This window comes from Scyliorhinus canicula, chromosome 9 (genome assembly GCF_902713615.1).
Source record: "Scyliorhinus canicula chromosome 9, sScyCan1.1, whole genome shotgun sequence".
Taxonomy (NCBI): Eukaryota; Metazoa; Chordata; class Chondrichthyes; order Carcharhiniformes; family Scyliorhinidae; genus Scyliorhinus; species Scyliorhinus canicula.
In genome coordinates, this window is record NC_052154.1 from 77,301,689 (window position 1) to 77,322,376 (window position 20,688).

The following is a 20,688-nucleotide window of genomic DNA, read 5'->3' on the forward strand; positions in this document are numbered from 1 at the left end:
TCGCACAGTGCCCACACTTATCCTCCACTTCCTCAAAGAACCTACTCATCCTGGCCAGTCATGTGTGCCCCTTGGACCACCTTAAACCGTATCAGGCTGAGCCTGGCACACGACGAGAACGCATCAACTTTCCTCAGGGCCTTCTCCCATAACCTGGCCCCCAACTCCCAGAAACATTTCTTCTTCAAACACTTCCGTAGCATATAGAATGTATTAACATTACTGTGGTCGTCCGAGGTCACATCAGGCAGACTGTATACACTGGCAGAGTCTCGAAACAGATCTTCACACTCTGGTTCCAGGGTTCACTCTGACCAGGGCCCAAGGCCCTGCGATTTTTCCCCATTTGGTCAGAGTTCACATGCACTTCTACGTTAGGCCCGAGCCAGTCACATGGACAGCGAGGCCATGCCCCTTAAAGGGACCACACTACCACAATTACTTAATCCAGCTAATAATTTCACACCAGTCAAAAAAAAAAGCACACTATAGGGGCACAGCAACACCAGAGCTAGGTACTCACAAAAGAGTTGCATTCAGATATCTATTTTTCTGCAAAACTCAATGTCTAACACTAAACACCTCAGATTCAGAAGTGACAACCTTCAATTGTAAATAAATCACTTACGAACAACAAGCATGCATGCCAATTTGATTTGTGTATTTTTAAGCTGTTGCTGTTTATTCAGCATTCATTGGATTACTTGTTGCATAAATGTGCAGATTTGCTGTTTATTTTTGAGGTGCGAGCAAGTTCACGCTAAATGAAGGAGATTCAAGGAGGGAGCTAATTTATTAGAAAAATTCTGGCCTACCCAAGTTTCTAACCTACTAATCAAGTTGTTGCTTTTCTTCTGTCTCCTGGTAGAGCAGTTTACTTGTGCTGGTGTAGGGATTTATGAAAACTGGGAGTGTACTGATACCTCACACGAAGGCAGCTTTTCATCTGCAGAGACTGCGTGCCCAGGTATGTTAATTTGTCAGTGGGTCATTGACTGGAAAACCTGGAGGGGGAAGGGGGGGGGGGTCCCCTCCCTCCGCAGCATTATGGAAAATGAAACTGCCACCTCAGTGAATCAGCTAAACCAGGACAGCGCAATAATTAAAGTAAGGACCTCCTGGATCTCTATGCTAACTACATCATAGTACTCCAGCCTCAGGTGAGAAGGTTGGGAATTCAAATACAACTCCAGAAACGTGAGAACATAATCTAAGTTGGTACCTTTGTGCACTAGCGAGGGAACTTTTAGAGGCGACATCTTCAGGACAAGATGTCAAACTAAGTTCCCATTGGAAAAAGGAGGAGGAGTTGAGCATTCAGCCCATCCAACCTGTTCCACCATTCAAACAAATCATGGCTAATCATCTACCTCTATACCATTAGTCCCAATATTGCTCAAATGACATTGATTTCCATACAGAACATGCTCAATGACTTGAGTTTCCACAGTGCGCTGCAGTACAGAATTCAAAAGATTCACTACCCTCCATGACGATTCTTCCTCATCTCAGTCTTAAACGGTCCGCTCCTTATTCCGGTCCTGATTCTAGGCTCACCAGCCACATCTACTTTGTTACACCCTGTAGGAATTCAAGTCTCAAGTGCGATTGTCTCTCATTCTTCAAAACTTTGGAGAATATAGGGCCAATTTCCTCAATCACTCTGTTGAGGACAATCCCACCATCTCAGGGATTAGTCTGGTGAAGCTCCATTGCACTCCCTCTGTGGCAAGTACTTCAGGTGCAGACTCACCAAAGCTCCATATAATTGCAGCAAGATAATTTTTTATAATATTTTATTAAGGCATTTGTTTTATAAATTGAACAAAATAAGCAACCACACACCAAACCAACAACAAACCCAGCCAACATGACTTTTATAAACATCTATTGTAGCAGCATATCTTTACCGAGCTCAAATCCCCTCACAATGAAGGCCCCTCACTAATTACTTGCTGCACCTGCATGCTATCTTTTAGATACTCACGAACAAGTACATCCAGTTCTCTTTGGACATCAACACTTTCCAACATCGCACCATTTAAGAAATACATTGCCTTTCTGTTTTTTCTACCAAAGTGGATAACTTCTCACATGCATTCCATCTGCCACGTTGTTGCCTGTTCACTTCGCCTGTCCGACACCTCTGCCTCAATTTATTCCCAATATGTTTGTCATCAGCAAATCTGGAAATATTACAGGGGCTGGTTTAGCACAGTGGGCTAAACAGCTGGCGTGTAATGCAGAACAAGGCCAGCGGGTTCAACTCCCGTACTGGCCTCCACGAATGTGGCGACTAGGGGGCTTTTCACAGTAACTTAGTTGAAGCCTACTCGTGACAATAAGCAATTATTATTATTGATACCCACATCCAAATCACTTATTTTATATATTGATTGTGAACAGCTGTGACCCAGGCTCTGATCCTTGCAGTACCCCACTAGTAACATCCTGCCAGCCTGAGAATGACCTATTTATTCCTACTGTTCTGTCAACTAATAATTCATAGCAGCATATTACCACCAACCCCATGTGTTCTAATTTTGGTTACTAACCTCCTGTGTGGGGCCTTATGAAGGACCTTATGAAAATCCAAGTACATCACATCCACTGGTTCTTCTCCATCCTCCATGTCACAAGCAACATGCTCATAAAAACTTCAAACAGGTTTGTCAGAAAGGATTTCCCTTTCAAAAATCCACGTTGACTTTGCCCAATCATATCATTATTTTCTAAGTGTTCAGTTATCACAATCTTTATAATAGATTCTAACATTTCCTCAACCACTGATGTGAAACTAACAGGATTGTAATTCCCAGTTTTCAAGAATCTATAGATTTTCAAAAATAACCTCTAATGCATGCATTTCAGCCACCTCCTTCAATACTCTGGTATATAGCTCATTTAGTCCAGGGGATTCACCAACCTACAATCAAATTAATTTTCTTCAATCCAATTCATTTTGAATACTATCTCTAATACCAAATTTAGTTCCTCATTTTCACAGGTCTCTTGATTCTTATGGGAGTATTTATGGGAGATTTCTGCATCGCTTAGAGGAGATGTGCGAGGCAGGTTTTTTTTTATACAGAGGATGCGAGTGCCTGGAACGCAATGCCTAGGGAGGTTGTGGAAGCAGATACATTAACGGCATTCAAAAGGCTCCTTGACAAATACATGGATAGGATGGGTATAGAGGGATAAGGCACTAGGAAGTGCTGAGAGTTTTGGCCAAGGGTGGTATCATGGCAGGTACAGGCTTGGAGGGCCGAGGGGCCTGTTTCTGTACTGTATTGTTCTTTGTCCTCTGTGAAGACAGGTACAAATTAATTTGTATCTCTGCCATTTCCTTAGTCGCCATCCCAAATTCTCCTGTTTCCATCTGTAATGGACCCACATTTGCCTTACTAATCTTTTCCTTTTCAGATACCCAAATTAAATTTTGCAGTCTGCCTTGTTACTTGCTAGCTTGCATTTATATTCTATTTTCCCTTTGTCGGTCTTCTGGTCAGCCTCAAAGTTGCTCCCAATCATCGGGCTTACCACTTCTTCTGGTAACCTTAAAAGTCATTTCCTATGATCCAATGCAATCTTAACTTCTTTCATTAGGCATAGATTAATTTTTCCTGTTGGTATTATGTACCTTAGAGGAACGTATATCTATTGTAGGCCGTATAATATACCAGATATTGCCAGTCTACCATAAAAATATTTTAATATATTTTCCAAATTCACCATAGCCAACGTGTCCCTCATACTGTCAAAATGTCCTTTGTTCAGATTTAGGTCCCTCATTTCAGAATGAACTACATCACTTCCAAACTTAATATAAAACTATCATATTGTGAAATATATCTTTCTCCCCTTGTCTGCGTGGGTTTTCTCCGGGTGCTCCGGTTTCCTCCCACAGTCCAAAGATGTGCAGGTTAGATGGATTGGCCGTGATAAAAATGTCCCTTAGTGTCTGAAAGGTTAGGTAGTGTTACTGAGTTCCCGGGATAGGGTGGAGGCGTGGGCTTACGTGGGGTGCTCTTTCCAAGGGCTGTGCAGACTTGATGGGCCGAATGGTCTCCTTCTACACTGTAAATTCTATGATTCAATGGTCATTATTTCCTAATGCCCCCTTTACAGCCAAGTTATAAATTCGCCCTTTCTCATTAAACAATATTAAACCTAAAATAACCTGATCCTAGTTGATTCCCCAGTGTGCTGCTCCAGAAACCTATCTTGCACATACTCCAGGAATTTTTCCTCCACAGTATTAGTGCTAATTAGGTTTACCCAGATATTGAAGGCACCCATTATTACTTTATTACCCATGTTACATGCAGCTCTTTCCTGATTTATACCGCATCCAACATTACCCACAGCAGTTTGGTGGCCTACAAACAACTCCCACCAATATTTGCTGCCCCTTGTTGCCTCTTAGCGCCACACAAACTATACATCTTGATCCTTTGGTCGAAGATCCTCTCACTAATGCATTGATCTCAGTGGCGGACTGGCTAGGGTGTCAGCTTGCCCGATGGCAAGTGGGCCCCTGATGAAGTGGGCCCCCTATATCAAATAAAAATGCAATAAAGAAAGAAACACAGACAACTGTTTTAGTAATAAAAAGGAAGAAAAAAAAAAAGAGAACAGGACACAAATAAGCAGTGCATGAAAAGGAATGAAGCAGGGGATGGAGTGGAAAGATGTGGAATAGGGGGGCCCGGGTCAGGCATAATTAAGGAAATTCCATGTTTTCAGCAAGAGTGTGTGAATTTTTTTTTTTTTAAATTAAGATTACCCAATTATTTTTTCCAATTAAGGGGCAATTTAGCATGGCCAATACACCTACTATGCACATTTTTGGGTTGTGGGGGCGAAACCCACGCAGACACGGGGAGAATGTGCAAACTCCACACGGACAGTGACCCAGAGCCGGGATCGAACCTGGGACCTCAGCGCCGTGAGGCGGTTGTACTAACCACTAGGCCACCGTGCTGCCCAAGAGTGTGTGAATTTAAAGATAAAGTTACAATTCGTGATTTGAGATGGTCGGCAACTTCAAAGGATATCAAGCAGTAGTCTTGGTTCAGCCGGTACATCGGTCTGGGGCCCGGAGAGCCAAGAAGGGGCCCGTGAATCTCTGAAGGGCCCTTAAAAATTATAATTAATTAGATAAATAAATCTCCAACTTCTTTCCTGAGATTTGTATTCTAACTTAATAAAATATAATTGATTTTAAAAAGAGCAATACCAAATAACATTGCAATAAAGAAACAAACAAATAATCACTCAGTGTATGACGGAACGAAGCAGTGTTAAACGGATGTGAAAAGGAGTGGGGGGGGGGGGGGGGGGGGGGGGGGGGCTGGTTCACCCAGGTCGGACATAGTTGGAAATCCACGTTTTCAGCAAGTGTGTGTGAATTTAAAGATAAAGTTACAGTTCGTGATTTGAGATGGTCGGCAACTTGAAAGGATATCAAGCAGTACATAGGGTCGTGAGGTCACCGAAAAGTAGAAGCGGTACCTTTGACCGTGAATCATGAGGTCAAAGATATTGAAGTGATAAGCCATGATCGGTAAACTCAAAGGGTTGCGACTTGTAACACTACACTGGTATCAAACTGGACATGTTAACTTTGGTCGTGGGACCATTCTTAATGTCTTACTATATTCGGACCAAACTTCTAAGTTTCAACAGTTGTCTCAGTTGCTTGCTGGTGTGAACACTGGACAGTGGATTGTCTCCTCTTCTGAAGCTGCATAGGCCACAGTAGTATTGACTAATGAACATAGCCTATTGAAGTGTAAGTAAGTTATTTTATATTTTTTATCAAGTAGGGGTTTATCTGGCGTTCCTTCAAGTTATTCTTGCAATCATCAATATTCATTTTTCCCAATGTGGGCTATTTTTAATTAAGTTTTTATTTCAGGAATATTACCCCTACCAGCATGGAAAAGAAAAAGCATAAATCTGGGTCACTAAAACGCAAAGAACAAAAAGCAGCAGAAAGGAAGGAATCAGCCAAGCGATGCAGGCCTATTACAGAGTTTATAATACCACAAGCACAATCCAGATCAGCAACAAATAATCAAGAAGCAAGAAACAGTGCTCATGGTGATGATGCAATGACATGTGAGTTTCAAGAACAGAGAAGAGCTACTTTGAATGTAGAGACAAATACAAGTGCATCCATTACTAATCAACCCAGGCCCAATATTTATTCTGGCTTCCTTGTTCCGGTATCTGTACTGCCTGTAGTTGCAACATCTGAACACATAGCTTCAACTAGTGACAGGGAATCAGATATTCCTTCAAGCATAAATGACTTGGTTTCTGAAGCACATCCTGTAAATGAACCTTTGCAAGAAAATGAAAGATCAATTACTGGAATCTTCCAATATCCATCACGAGCAAAGCTAAAACAGTTTTTTGCTGAACATCCACTTCAGCCACTTGATGATCTGCCATTTGATGCTCGTTTGTATGAGAGGAAAATTATGAATGACTCAGTCCCAAGAAAATGGCTAACATATAACAAAGAAAATAGATTCTTATATTGTTCATACTGCTTAGCCTTTGAGTTTCCCAACACTTGTAATCCATCACCCTTTGTACGTGGCTTTAGTGACTACAGGCGTATTAGCCAGAGCTTGACTTTACATGAATCGACAACAACACATGTCAGAAATGCTCAGCAATATATCAGTGTGGTTAATGATGGCACCTTAGATACATTTTTTTGCAGCATCACTAATTAAAAGGAAAGAAGTATTGAAGCAGGGAAGTATTGTCATGAGGATTATAGACATCACAAAGATGTCAGGCAAGCAAGCACTTCCTTTTCGAGGTCACAGAAATGAATCGGCCTACACTCTAGATAATGAGGTTCTGAATCATGGCAATTTTTTAGCTACAGTGCAGTTGATGGCAAAATATGACGCCATTATGGCAGCTCACGTTTCTGCAGTGCAAAACAAGTCTAAACAAAGAATCAAACTATTAGAGCAACAAGGAAAGGCTCAAAGTAAAGGCCGTGGTGGACTTGTTACACACCTGAGTAAAACAACTATAAACATGTTAATCAAAATTATGAAGAATATGATACAAGAAAGAATTAGTCATGAAGTTTCTCAAGCAAAATATTATTCTATTCAGGTTGATTCAACACAAGATAATTCATCCATCGATCAGTTTAGCATTATTATTCGGTATGTGTTTAAAGGTATTATCTGCGAGCGACTACTTTCAGTTGTGCCAAGTAATGATGGTACAGGACAGGGACTTTTTGATCTATTGATTGAAACATTACATCATCTTAAAATTGACCCCCAAAAATGTTTATCTGATAGCACAGATGGCACTGCAAGCTACCATGGCCAGTATAATGGTTTACAAAGTAAAATTGCTGATGTGGCTGATCAACATGTTCATATATGGTGCTATGCCCATGTCTTGAATTTGGTGATAACTGAAACAACAAAATGTTGTGTGCCTGCAGTTTATTTTTTCAATTTGCTCCAGAATATAGCAACTTCTGTGAAAGCATCATACAAGAGAATGGCTGTATGGATAGAAGTTGTTGGAAAACATCTAAAACAAGAAAAAATGAAACGATTAAAGCTAATTGGTGAGACCAGATGGTCAGGAAAATCCAATGCAGCAACAACTATATTTGGACGTTTTGTGGATGCCGCTGCCAGTACTTTCGTAAATCTATTGACATGCTTATCAATGATACAAGATTCAGAAAAGTTTGATGCAAAAACAAAACATGAAGCAAATGTTTTACTTCAAAGTCTTCTAAAGTTTGAAACCATATTGACAGCATTTACTTACTTGTATATATTTGAAACTACAACCCCGTTGTTATCAAGTTATCTGCAGACAAGTGGTTTAGATATGTTTACTGCATGGAGTTTGGTAGATTCAGCTACAACAAAGTTGAAGGAACAGACAAGAACATTTGATAACGTTCACAGCAAGGCTTTGGAATTTGTAAATAAATGTAATGACAGGATTTCACAGATGAATATGGATGAAAATCAAACATTGGACATTGATGCGTTGGAAACAGCATTGCCAGTTAAGAGGCAGAGGAAGAAGAAAAGAATGGCAGGTGAGCTTATTAATGATGAAAGAAATTCCTCAGATTCTCTAGCTGATTTTCGAGTAAATGTGTTTAACCTAATAATGGATCGCATTGTCCAGTCACTCGAATCACGCTTTGTACAACACAAACACAGTTGTATAAAGATTTGTCCTGCTGGGACCCAGCAAAATTTAAAACTATTGCAGAGAAGGACCTTGAAGATGAAGCATTGGAAGGTATTGTTAAGCTGTTTCCATAAATCAGCAAAGATCAAGTAATATTGGAATTGTTTTCTTTTGCTTCAAACTTTGATGTATTAAAGCTATTGCTCAATCATGGTGAGAATATGGATTCCAGTTGCAACAATTGTAAAATTTGCAGCACTTGCCCATCGTGTGTACTAAAAATTCTGGCGTCCAACAGACTTCATGACAAGGCATATGATAACCTTTATGAACTTTATAAAGTCATCTGCACACTATCAGTTACTCAAGTCCAATGTGAGAGGACATTTTCAAAGCTAAAGATCATAAAGACAAGGTTAAGAAATTCGCTGTCTGAGGAGAATTTGGAATCATACATGTTGCTATCCATTGAAAAGGAATTGTTAGATGAATTGGATGCAGAAGCAATTATTGGCAGATTCGCACAATCATCTAGCGAACACAAACGATTGCTCTTAATATAGTGGACTGCATGCAATGCTCTATTGTGCTTTTGAACTATCTGTTAATGTGTAAATTGTGCAGTAAACTATTTAAAAATATCAACCAATTACTTAAAATTTTAAAAAATAAATAAATAATTCAATTATAACATTCTGTATTTACATTTGGTATCTACTGCCAGTAATATGTACAGTACATGTACACTGTAATTACTAAGAAATACATATTTTTTCCACAAAAATTTTAATTTTACCTTTTTTCCACATGTATTTTTTGAAAATTTTATTTATTCGTTATGAAAATCAAATGATAGCATTGTAGTTGTGAGTGGGTCCCCTTTGTCTCCTGGCAACCAATATTTTTAGACCCAGTCCGCCACTGATTGATCTCATCCTTTATCAACACCTCCTTTTCCCCTCCACCTATCCTTCCTTTAAAGAACATCCGTTGATATTCAGCTTCCAGCCTTGGTCATCCTGTAACCTGCCTCCATAATAACAATTAAATTATACCGATCTACATCTATCTGCGCCTTCAAATCATCTACCTTGTTCAGAATGCTATATGCATTCAGATAGCGAGCCCTTATCATCTTTTTAACATTATTCTACTCTGTTCCCATTTGATGTTTGCCTCTGTTTCCGCTGCTTTCTAATTTTGCTCACTACTTTTTTACTGCCCATTTCCATTTAGAACCAGAGGGCACAATTTCAGACTCAAGGGGCAATCCTTTAAAACAGAGATGAGGAGGAATTTCCTCAGCCAGAGGGTGGTGAATCTGTGGAACTCTTTGTTGCAGAAGGCTGTGGAGGCCAAATCACTGAATGTCTTTAAGTCAGAGATAGGTTCTTGATTAATAAGAGCATCAGGGGTTATGGGGAGAAGGCAAGAGAACGGGGATGAGAAAAATATCAGCCATGACTGAATGACGGAGCAGACTTGATGGGCCGAGTGGCCTAATTCTGCTCCTATGTTTTATGGTTACAAGTTTTGCTTCCCTCCAATCTGAGCTCCCTGTTCAGGCTCCCATTCCATCTGATCTCAAGAGCATGGAATTTTTTTTTCCTATGCGCCAGCCAATTCTTTTCTTTCCGCCAATTAAGGTGCAATTTAGCATGGCCAATCCACCTACCCTGTATATATTTTTGGGTTGTGGGGGTGAGACACATGCTGCAAACCTCACACGGACAGTGACCCGGGGCCGTGATCGAACCCGGGTCCTCTGCGCCGTGAGGCAGCAGTGGTACCCCACTGCGCCACCATGCTGCCCACCAGCCCAAGTTTTAACCCTCAACAAATATCACAAAAAGTATCTTGTTGTTTCCTCATTGCTGTTTGTTGGACTTTGTGAAAATGGGCTGCCAGATTTCTCTATATTATCATCAGTAATTAGTCAAAACCTTTTTAGTGCTTTGGAGCATCCTATGGTTGAGAAAGGTGCTATATAAATACATATTCTATCTTTCCATTTATGCACCAGAGTTGAAGTATCACAAAAAGTTCTTTGCATGAAAACAAAAGAAAATATTTATCATAATTCTTGCTCTAGAATTCGCAGATGTTGATGGGGCAGAGCTGCAGCACATCTTCTATGTTAGTGTACCAGAAGCAAATTGTGCAATTCAGATTTCAAAAGTACTGGTCCCTTTTTAGGGTCGTGGGTTCATATCCCACTCCTGACATTCCCCTTATGGGGCTCCACCGTGGTTTGCACTCCTGCCTCTCAGCTCCAGGGACCCAGCTTCAATTCCAGCCTCGGGTGACTGTCATATTAAGTAACCACCACATATTTACCGATAACTGCCTTCCCTTCAAAACCTATCTGGTCCTCTCCTATCACCCCTGGCACACAGTCCTCAATCCGCCATGCAAGCACCTTCGCCAACAGCTTGGCTCAATATTCAACAGCGATATCGTGCTGTACGACCCACACTGCTGCGGGTTCTTATCCAGATCCACAGCATGTGGTTGACTATTAAATGTCCTCAGGGATGGGCAATAAATGCTGGCCCAGCCAGCAACACCCACATCACACACATCAGAAATAAAACATTTAAAATTCAAATCTAGCAAGATATAGAATTTGCTAACAGAGACCAGTATCCTTGCTCAAGCAACAGTTGGGAGCCTGAAAAAACAATTGCTGACTACCCAATAACGGTAGCATTAAACTTAATCCCTTTTTCCTTCCCCTTTGCATGATACCCACACTGCTGGCACTGGCACGGTGGCGCAGTGGTTAGCACTGCTGCCTCAGTGCCAGGGACCCTGGTTCCAATCCGGCCTCGAATGAGTCTGTGTGGAGTTTGCACTTTCTCCCCGTGTCTGCGTGGATTTCCTCCAGGTACTCTGTTTTCCTTCCACAGTCTAAAGATGTGCAGGTTAGGTGAATTGACCATGCTAAATTGCCCCTAGTGTACAAAAGGCTTATGGATTTTCTTTTCAGAGGGTCGGTGCTGACTTGATGGGCCGAATGGCCTCCTTCTGCACTATCTGAATTTTATGAATCCCCAATAAGAAGCCGGTCTATCTTAAGTCAGTCTATCTTAAGTCAGTCTATCTTAAGTCAGTCTATCTTAAGTCAGTCTATCTTAAGTCAGTCTATCTTAAGTCAGTCTATCTTAAGTCAGTCTATCTTAAGTCAGTCTATCTTAAGTCAGTCTATCTTAAGTCAGTCTATCTTAAGTCAGTCTATCTTAAGTCAGTCTATCTTAAGTCAGTCTATCTTAAGTCAGTCTATCTTAAGTCAGTCTATCTTAAGTCAGTCTATCTTAAGTCAGTCTATCTTAAGTCAGTCTATCTTAAGTCAGTCTATCTTAAGTCAGTCTATCTTAAGTCAGTCTATCTTAAGTCAGTCTATCTTAAGTCAGTCTATCTTAAGTCAGTCTATCTTAAGTCAGTCTATCTTAAGTCAGTCTATCTTAAGTCAGTCTATCTTAAGTCAGTCTATCTTAAGTCAGTCTATCTTAAGTCAGTCTATCTTAAGTCAGTCTATCTTAAGTCAGTCTATCTTAAGTCAGTCTATCTTAAGTCAGTCTATCTTAAGTCAGTCTATCTTAAGTCAGTCTATCTTAAGTCAGTCTATCTTAAGTCAGTCTATCTTAAGTCAGTCTATCTTAAGTCAGTCTATCTTAAGTCAGTCTATCTTAAGTCAGTCTATCTTAAGTCAGTCTATCTTAAGTCAGTCTATCTTAAGTCAGTCTATCTTAAGTCAGTCTATCTTAAGTCAGTCTATCTTAAGTCAGTCTATCTTAAGTCAGTCTATCTTAAGTCAGTCTATCTTAAGTCAGTCTATCTTAAGTCAGTCTATCTTAAGTCAGTCTATCTTTAGCTGTTAGAATTTTGGAAGTTGAGAATAAAATGAGTTCCATTGATATTTTCCAAAACATTCCTAGCACAGGGGCACTGAAGCCACACTTTCCATCGTGATGAGAAACAGCCACTGATCAATTTAGTCAACAGAATAAGCAGCTGCAGTTCAATTTCTGATAGATCGTAAATTAAATGGCTAAGTACTATTAGCAACACTGTAAATGTAAACCTTAGTGACAGAAATGTGGTCTTCCAGGCATTGATTTGAAACTTTTAACAGCCTGAAAAAACTTTCAACAGTTGCCATTATAATCAAAATCCTACATCTGTGCACAAATAAGTAGTTTGTCAAAGTGGCAGGGCTCTGTACAGTTGGCATTTAAACCTTTTCTCCTTAACCAGCCGTTAAGCTGCTTTCACACAAATAGCTTCCTGAAAAGGTTTAAAGTTACAGTTGATATTGCTCGATACTTTTTCTAATCCTTTGCTGGTGCAAACACAACTAATACAGGTACACTCACAGCCTTCAGAATGCAAGTTCCTTCCAGAAAATTCTTCTGGTGTAAGTCAAGATAAGAGTGCCAATAATTGGAATCAAGTCTTCAAACAAATAGAGCCCAAGTCAAAGTGCTCACCCACGGAACCACCTCCAGTATCTATTCTCTACACTTCACAACATTCCAGGCTCAACACAAGTTCAACAAATTCAGATCATAACCTCAGCACCCTTTATTCAGGCAACTAACACTGGTAATCATTCAGTTGCTGTCATTTACACTTCCTCTGGGCCCAACTTTTTTCTGTATTTGTCCCATTAGTTTGCACATTCTCCCCATGTTTGCGTGCGTTTCGCCCCCACAACCCAAAGATGTGCAGGGTAGGTGGATTGGCCACGTTAAATTGCCCCTTAATTGGAAAAAATTAATTGGAGACTAAATTTATGGGGAAAAATGGACTAAACGTAGAAAATTGTTGTGCTTGGGTTGTCTTTTCCGATGTGACATTTAAGATTAAGACCAACTGAGCCCCTTTTGATCTCATCCTTTCAGAATACTTGCCTCAATGTCTAATTGCCTCCTTCTGCAGTATCAATTTTCTGAAGATGTTTGAATTGTTCATCAGGTCAGAGACAGTGAAATGAGGGTTAACATTTTGGGTTCATGACTGTTCTTTAGACCTAGAAAATCATAAAAATTTAGCAGGTTTAAAGCAAGTACAGAGACAGGAAAAAGGGGAGGAAAAACTAAGCAGGTAGATCTGTACGAGGGGAGCAGGGTGGAGAGATAGAATGGCAAAAGGGATGATGGTGCAAATTGAAAGGGAGTGCTAATGGGCCACTGCAGTGATGTTTCATATTTTTTGTCAACCGCATTTCACCCCCAGGTGAATGTTGACAGCTTTGTTCTGAGCGCAGCCTGCCGGACGCTGTGTACCGTGCCATAGATTCTATGGTGCAGCGTTTGTAACTCTGTGTGGATGATGTTCACAAACCCAATTAAAGTCGAATGTAGGTGGGAATTGGGGGTCGGCCATTCGGCCCATCGAGCCTGCTCTGCTATTTGATAGCGGTATGGTTAATCTGATTTGAGGCCTGAACCCCGATTTCCCGCAGCATTCCGTTTGCCTTCCTAATCCTTTGATGTGCTGAGTTTTTTGAGATGCATAAACCTGTGCACCCAGATCGCTGTGTGCCAGGGTTGTACAATTACATAGAATTACATTGAACATACAGTGCAGAAGGAGGCCATTCGGCCCATCGAGTCTTGCACCGACCCACTTAAGCCCTCATTTCCACCCTATCCCAATAACCCCTCCTAAACGTTTTAGACACTAAGGGCAATTGATCATGGCCAAACCACCTAACCTGCACGTCTTTGGACTGTGGGAGGAAACCGGAGCCCCCGGAGGAAACCCATGCAGACACTGGGAGAATGTGCAGACTCCGCACAGACAGTGACTCAAACCGGGAATCGAACCTGGGACCCTGGCGCTGTGAAGTGTGCACATTGGAGTGTGCAAACTCCACACGGACAGTGGCCCAGAGCCAGGATCAAACCTGGGATCTCGGATTTTCACAGTAACTTCATTGCAGTGTTAATGTAAGCCTACTTGTGACACTAATAAAGATTATTATTAAATCTAGCTGGGGTCTGATAGCATAATGGGCAAATACAGTCACTGACAATATAAATATCTAATCTGTGAATTAATGCATCCCACCTCAGAGCAGCAGTAGGAACAGTTCAATTTGCCTCAGGTTGGCAAGAAAGAGACAAAAACAAATCCTATTGCTGGAATGCTATCAGCCATCTCAACAACAAGTAGGTATGGCTGTGTATAACACCTTCAATGTAATGAAACATCCCAAGACACTTCATAGGAGCACGATTTTAAAAACAAAAATGACACCGAGCCACATAAGGAGATACGAGGTCGGATGAGATAAATTTGAGAAGTATCTTGAAAGATGAAAGTATCATTCTGGAATCGACAGTTCCTCTTCACTATCAACTACACATCCACTTTTTGGGTCATCTGCAAATTTCCTAATCATGCCACCTACATTTTAGTCTAAATCACTAATATATACAATAAGCAGCAAGGTACCCAATACAGGGCACTGTGGAAAACCACTGTAAACTGTTTGAGCCCCAACATGTATTGACCATTACCCTTTGTTTCTGGTCATGGATTGAACCTGCCACCTTCCCCTGTGAGAACTCACTTTTCAACCAGTCTGCCACGTAAGACCTTGTCAAATTCCCGTACCGGCCTCCCCGTATAGGTCCTGAAATGTGGCGACTCAGGGCTTTTCACAGTAACTTCGTTGAAGCCTACTTGTGACAATAAGCAATTACTATTATTTTATTTATGTCTTACTGAAACCCATGTGGCCAATATCCACTGTACTACCCACATTAATCGTCCTTGCTACTTACAAAAAATACTATTCAGTTAGTAAGGCATAATCTTCCGCAAATAAAACCATGCTGACTATCCCTGGTTAACCAGCGCCGTTCAGAGTAACGGTTTATCCTATCTCTCAGAATTATTTCCAATAATTCTCCCACCACTGAAGTCAGACTGACCAGCCTATCCCACGCATCATTTTTAAATAGTGGTACAACGTTCATGCACCTCCAATCCTTTAGGACCTCTCACCTGTATCTAGTGAGGATTGAAAAATGATGCTTAGAGAATCCGTTATTTCGTCCCTGGCAACCTTCCACAGCCAAGGATACAATTCATCAGGCCCTGGTGACTTGCCCACCTTCAAGTACTTCCTCTCTCACTATCCTTATTGTAGCGAATATTTCACACTCCTCTAACTTGAAAGTCTGAATCATCCTTCCCGCAGTGAAGGCAGATGCAAAGTACTCTTTGAGAACGATGCCCACATCTTCTGAATCAACCCTCGTTACTATACACATCACTGATATGCCCTACCTTTTCCTCAAAGTTATCCTCTTGGTATTAGGAAAAACATTAAGATTTTCCTTGATTTTACCTACCAGTATTGTTTGAGTCCTCGCTTTACTTTTCTAAATCACCTCTGCACTCCTCTTGCCTCAAGTCTTTAGTGACCATCATAAGTTTTCTTTTTCTTGGTCTGTATGCTTCTGGATAACCAGGGGTGATGTAGATTTGGCAATACCGCCCTTGTTGTTGTAGGGAACATGTCTACACTGTGCCTGTAAAATCTCGCTTTTGAATGCCTTCCACTGATTTTACTGTTTTTCCTTAGCTTTATAAATGTGTCTTTCCCAATGGTCATTATCTCCAAAATGATCCCCACCTACTACTCTATCCACTTGCCCAGCTTCACTTCCTACAACAAAATCTAGGATTGCACCCCCTCTTGTTAGGCTTGTTATGCACTGGCTAAAAACTTTCTCAAGTGGAGTTCAAGAATTTTTCACCCTCTGTGCCCTTCACACCGTTCTTAGCCCAATATTATAATAGCCCGAAGTCCCCAATGATTACTGTCCTATTATTTGGTGGCGAGGTAACAGTGGGTGTCATCAGTGTACCTGTGAAATCTAACACAGCACCTTCGGATGAGGTCACCAAGGCGCAGCATGTATGTGAGAAATAGCAGGCAGAGGCCAAGGATTGATACTGGGGAGCATCAGAGATAACAGTGCTGGGGCAGGAAAATAAGCAGGAAGTGATTCTCTGGCTAGGATTAGATAGATAATAATTAAACCATTTGGGAGCAGTGTCACCCAGCTGGCTCAACCAGGGTGTTTGCACAGTTAAGCAGCCTACCAATGTCTATCATTTGATATCTCACCAAGCTTAAAGAGTGTCAGCAATTATGTAATCCTACCAAGTCACTGTTTAAATGGAGTGCAGGGTGTAGGTAGGCCTGGATGGTTAGAAATCAGTTCAACTTGACCATTTTTAGACTATATTCACTGTACATAGAACATAGAACAGTACAGCACAGAACAGGCCCTTCGGCCCTCGATGTTGTGCCGAACAATGATCACCCTACTTAAACCCACGTAACCCGTATACCCGTAACCCAACAATCCCCCCATTAACCTTACACTATGGGCAATTTAGCATGGCCAATCCACCTAACCCGCACATCTTTGGACTGTGGGAGGAAACCGGAGCACCCGGAGGAAACCCACGCACACACGGGGAGGACGTGCAGACTCCACACAGACAGTGACCCAGCCGGGAATCGAACCTGGGACCCTGGAGCTGTGAAGCATTGATGCTAACCACCATGCTACCGTGAGGCCCCTCACGGTAATGGGCAACAAAGCCAAGGAAGCTATTTGAACACGAGTGTGGCTGAAGAAATCATTTTGTATCCTGCATTTACTACATGTATCAAAGAATTGTATTGAGTTGCAGCCTGACATTAAACAGAAAATTATAAAAGTAATGAATTTGATTGAGCTGTAACCAACAAATCAATGTAATCAACAATCGTATTAGAAAGACTAGATTTTCAAGGGTGGTGGGATCCAGGGTCAAGCCAGGATAGGGACTCGCGATCTTTGGGGTTGGGGTAGAGCCAGGAGTGCAGGAGGCGAAAGAGGCCGGTGTGCTGGCCTTTGCGTCCCTAGTAGCCCGGCGAAGGATTTTGCTACAGTGGAAGGACGCGAGGCCCCCAAGCGTGGAGACCTGGATCAATGACATGGCGGGCTTCATTAAGCTTGAGAAGGTTAAATTCGCCCTGAGAGGATCGGTGCAAGGGTTCTTTAAACGGTGGCAACCTTTCCTCGACTTTCTGGCTCAACGATAGGGTACTGGGACAGTAGCAGCGGCAACCCGGGGGGGGGGGGTGGGGGACGTTGATTATGTTAGCTTATTTTATTTAAATTTGATTTATCTAATTTTAATTTATGGTTAAGTTCTCTTGTTTGGGGGGGTGGGTGGGGGAATGTGATACATGTGATGTTACGGTATGGGGGGAATTGTGGGTGTTATGGGGCTGTTAGTTGCATATTACTGCTTTTTGATATACTTTTTGTTATATTTTCTGTAAAAAATTCCAATAAAAATTATTTTAAAAAAAAGAAAGACTAGATTTTCATTTAAATACTAATGAAACTTCATTGTATACGTTTTAAATTGCTCTCTTGCATGAGAAAATGCAATTTACGCTAAAGTTGCATGAACAAGGGAAACTTCTGGAACCGTGATGAAGTCTGTGAGACAGTATACTATGACCTTTCAAGAATCTAAGTGAGAACTAACCCCACTGATTCTCTGTTGATGGTCTCAGGACGGAAGATACAAATGAAAGCCAACCAAATAATTTTGAAGAGCTAGAGCCAATCATTAAACCAACAATCCGGCTCTATAAATGTATGATGGTCATACAGGGGTTACATACAAGGGTTCCGAAAGGTTTGCTAGTCACGCATTGAAGGCACTCAAGGCAAGAACCACGTGTCAATCTACGCAAATGGAATCATGGTCAAAAGTGTGTCAGAAATGAAAACCTAACATACATTTCAACAGAATGTGGAACCAGATGAAGCTGCAAAAAGCCATTGTTCTTTAGTTCCTCAAGCACACCTTGTTAATTTAATAAAATGTATGATCCAAAGAGACCTGTTTTGCCTTAAATAGTTACGTCTTCTGCAAACAAAAGTAATTTATTAAATCACTATCAAATTGGAGTGGTTGAAATTAATCAGGAAGCAAATTAAGATACAGATAACAAAATCAGATTACAAGGACAATGAAAACACTAAATCAACTGCAAACATTTGAAGTTTACAGAGTGCAGATCCTGCCAGATTATTTTCCAATTTCATAACCACAAATTTAATCCAACATGGAGTGAGCAGATTTGGATCCATATTGCTCCGAAATTGTATTAAAGCTACATTACCAAAATTCAGACAGAAGGCCAACAAGCATAACAAAATGGTATCACTTCGTCTACGCACTTGAGGAATTTCAAATAAAGGGTGGCACGGTGGTTAGCACTGTTGCTTCACAGTGCCAGGTCCGATTCCCAGCTTGGGTCACTGTCCATGCAGACTCTGCACATTCTCCCTGTGTCTACTTGGGTTTCCTCCGACAAGTCCTGAAAGACGAGCTGTTACGTAATATGGACATTGTGAATTCTCCGTGTACCCAAACAGGCGCCGGAATGTGGCGTCTTGGGGCTTTTCACAGTAACTTCATTGCAGTGTTAATGTAAGCCTGATAATCAAGATAATTATTAGATCGTTATTATTATAAATCCATGTGAACTTAAAACCATAAATAGGACTAAAGAATATGACTATAAATGTGACTCTACAGAAAGATCATGGCCATGGAAGAGATCTAGAAGCACAGAATTCCTACTATGCAGACGCAGCGCCGTTTCGGTTCCCTGACAGTAAAATAAATGAATAGCATGTGTATGGCCATTTCCCAGCCGGCACACACGCAAAAGCCCAAACCTCATTGGGAACTGAAATTCCCAACCTCTTGACTTCAGATTACGGTAAGTATTTGAGTTTCATCTCACCCTGGAGATGGGAACTTTTAGGTTCACTGTTGCGTAAATAGATTAAAAAGATTGAACTAAACTTATTTTTGAACTGAATCACATAAATAAAGTCTAAAGATGACATCACAGTCCAATGCTCAACCTATAGCCATTTAAGTAAATTCTGCTTAATTAAATTTAAATTAGGGAGAAAGAGATGCTTTGTATCTTCTTAAAATTGCTTAGTTTGTACTATTGAACAATTGATTTCTTCCCCCAAAGCAAATATCCACTTTGAATTGACAGGGACAAATTAGGAAGCAATAATGCTTATTGCCAATACAATCAGCAGACTGGTGAGAAAGCACTGCCTGCAGTATTACATTTTCCTTTGGGCAATGGGAGAGGATTTTGTCTGAACCCATGACCTCTCAATAGTGCCCTTTTAATAATCACAGTAATAAACCAATTGGAAGTAAAAGCACGCATTTTGCACATCTCCAATCAGAGGACCCATGAATGTGGGGCAGCAGGGTAGCATGGTGGTTAGCATAAATGCTTCACAGCTCCAGGGTCCCAGGTTCGATTCCCGGCTGGGTCACTGTCTGTGTGGAGTCTGCACGTCCTCCCCGTGTGCGTGGGTTTCCTCCGGGTGCTCCGGTTTCCTCCCACAGTCCAAAGACGTGCGGGTTAGGTGGATTGGCCATGCTAAATTGCCCGTAGTGTCCTAATAAAAGTAAGGTTGGGGGGGGGGGTTGTTGGGTTACGGGTATAGGGTGGATACGTGGGTTTGAGTAGGGTGATCATGGCTCGGCACAACATTGAGGGCCGAAAGGGCCTGTTCTGTGCTGTACTGTTCTATGTTCTAATGTGGATTTAGTGTGTTTATATTAGAATGCATTGTTGATGGAACTGGTAGTGCATGTTGCTGTCAAAACTATGTATCACAAAGGTGAAAATGTTAATGCAAAAGCTCCTAACAGATTTGCAGAGTTTATTTCAGCTTCCAAACCTAAAATTGCAAATGCTTTACTAGGAGAAACGCAAACCTTTACCCTTTGCCAGAAACAGTACTGTGCTATTTGGAAAGTGTGCTACTGGTGTGGTTGCTTCCCTGCCTCTTCCCACTCCACACAAAAAAGGTGCAACGGTTAGGATTACTACTCTTATATATTAATGACATGGGTATACTGGGCATTACTTCACAGCATGCAAATGACCTAAAATTCAAATGTAATAGAGTAACAGGCTGGAAGACAGACTGGTGAAAAGTGCCAACAAAATTTAACCAAGTGCAAAGTGATTCATTTTTGGTTGGAGGAATGAAAACCAATATAAAATAAATGGGACAATATTGAAGGGAATGGAGACCCTCAAAGCTTGTAAGCACACCAATCTTTGCAGGTGGCAGGAAAAGGTAAGAATGATGTTCAAAAAGCATGTGGCTCCAAGGCTTCATAATGAGGCCACTAATCATAATCTTGAATTACAGGTGGAAGCAAATTCAATAGCAACTTCCAATATAAACTGTATAAAAACCAAAATACAAGAGGTCTGCATTGTTCTATTATGACGCTGTCAGAGATTGTAAAAAGACAAAGAATGCCGTCCCACCATTTGCTTTGCACTTAACTATGCCAAACTTTCTTCCTTCCAAAGGAATTAAAATAAGC

At 41.1% G+C, this 20,688-nt stretch overlaps 1 protein-coding gene and 1 non-coding gene across 4 annotated transcripts in view; one reads left to right on the plus strand and one right to left on the minus strand.

The window, feature by feature from the left end:
• The window catches only part of LOC119971440 (Golgi apparatus protein 1-like), a 167,878-nt gene that overhangs the window by 126,085 nt on the left and 21,105 nt on the right, over nucleotides 1-20,688 (minus strand). The window lies entirely within an intron of this gene.
• LOC119972068 lies at nucleotides 13,401-13,475 on the plus strand. The gene has a single exon (XR_005461997.1). It is a non-coding gene; the product is annotated as a small nucleolar RNA SNORD56 (small nucleolar RNA).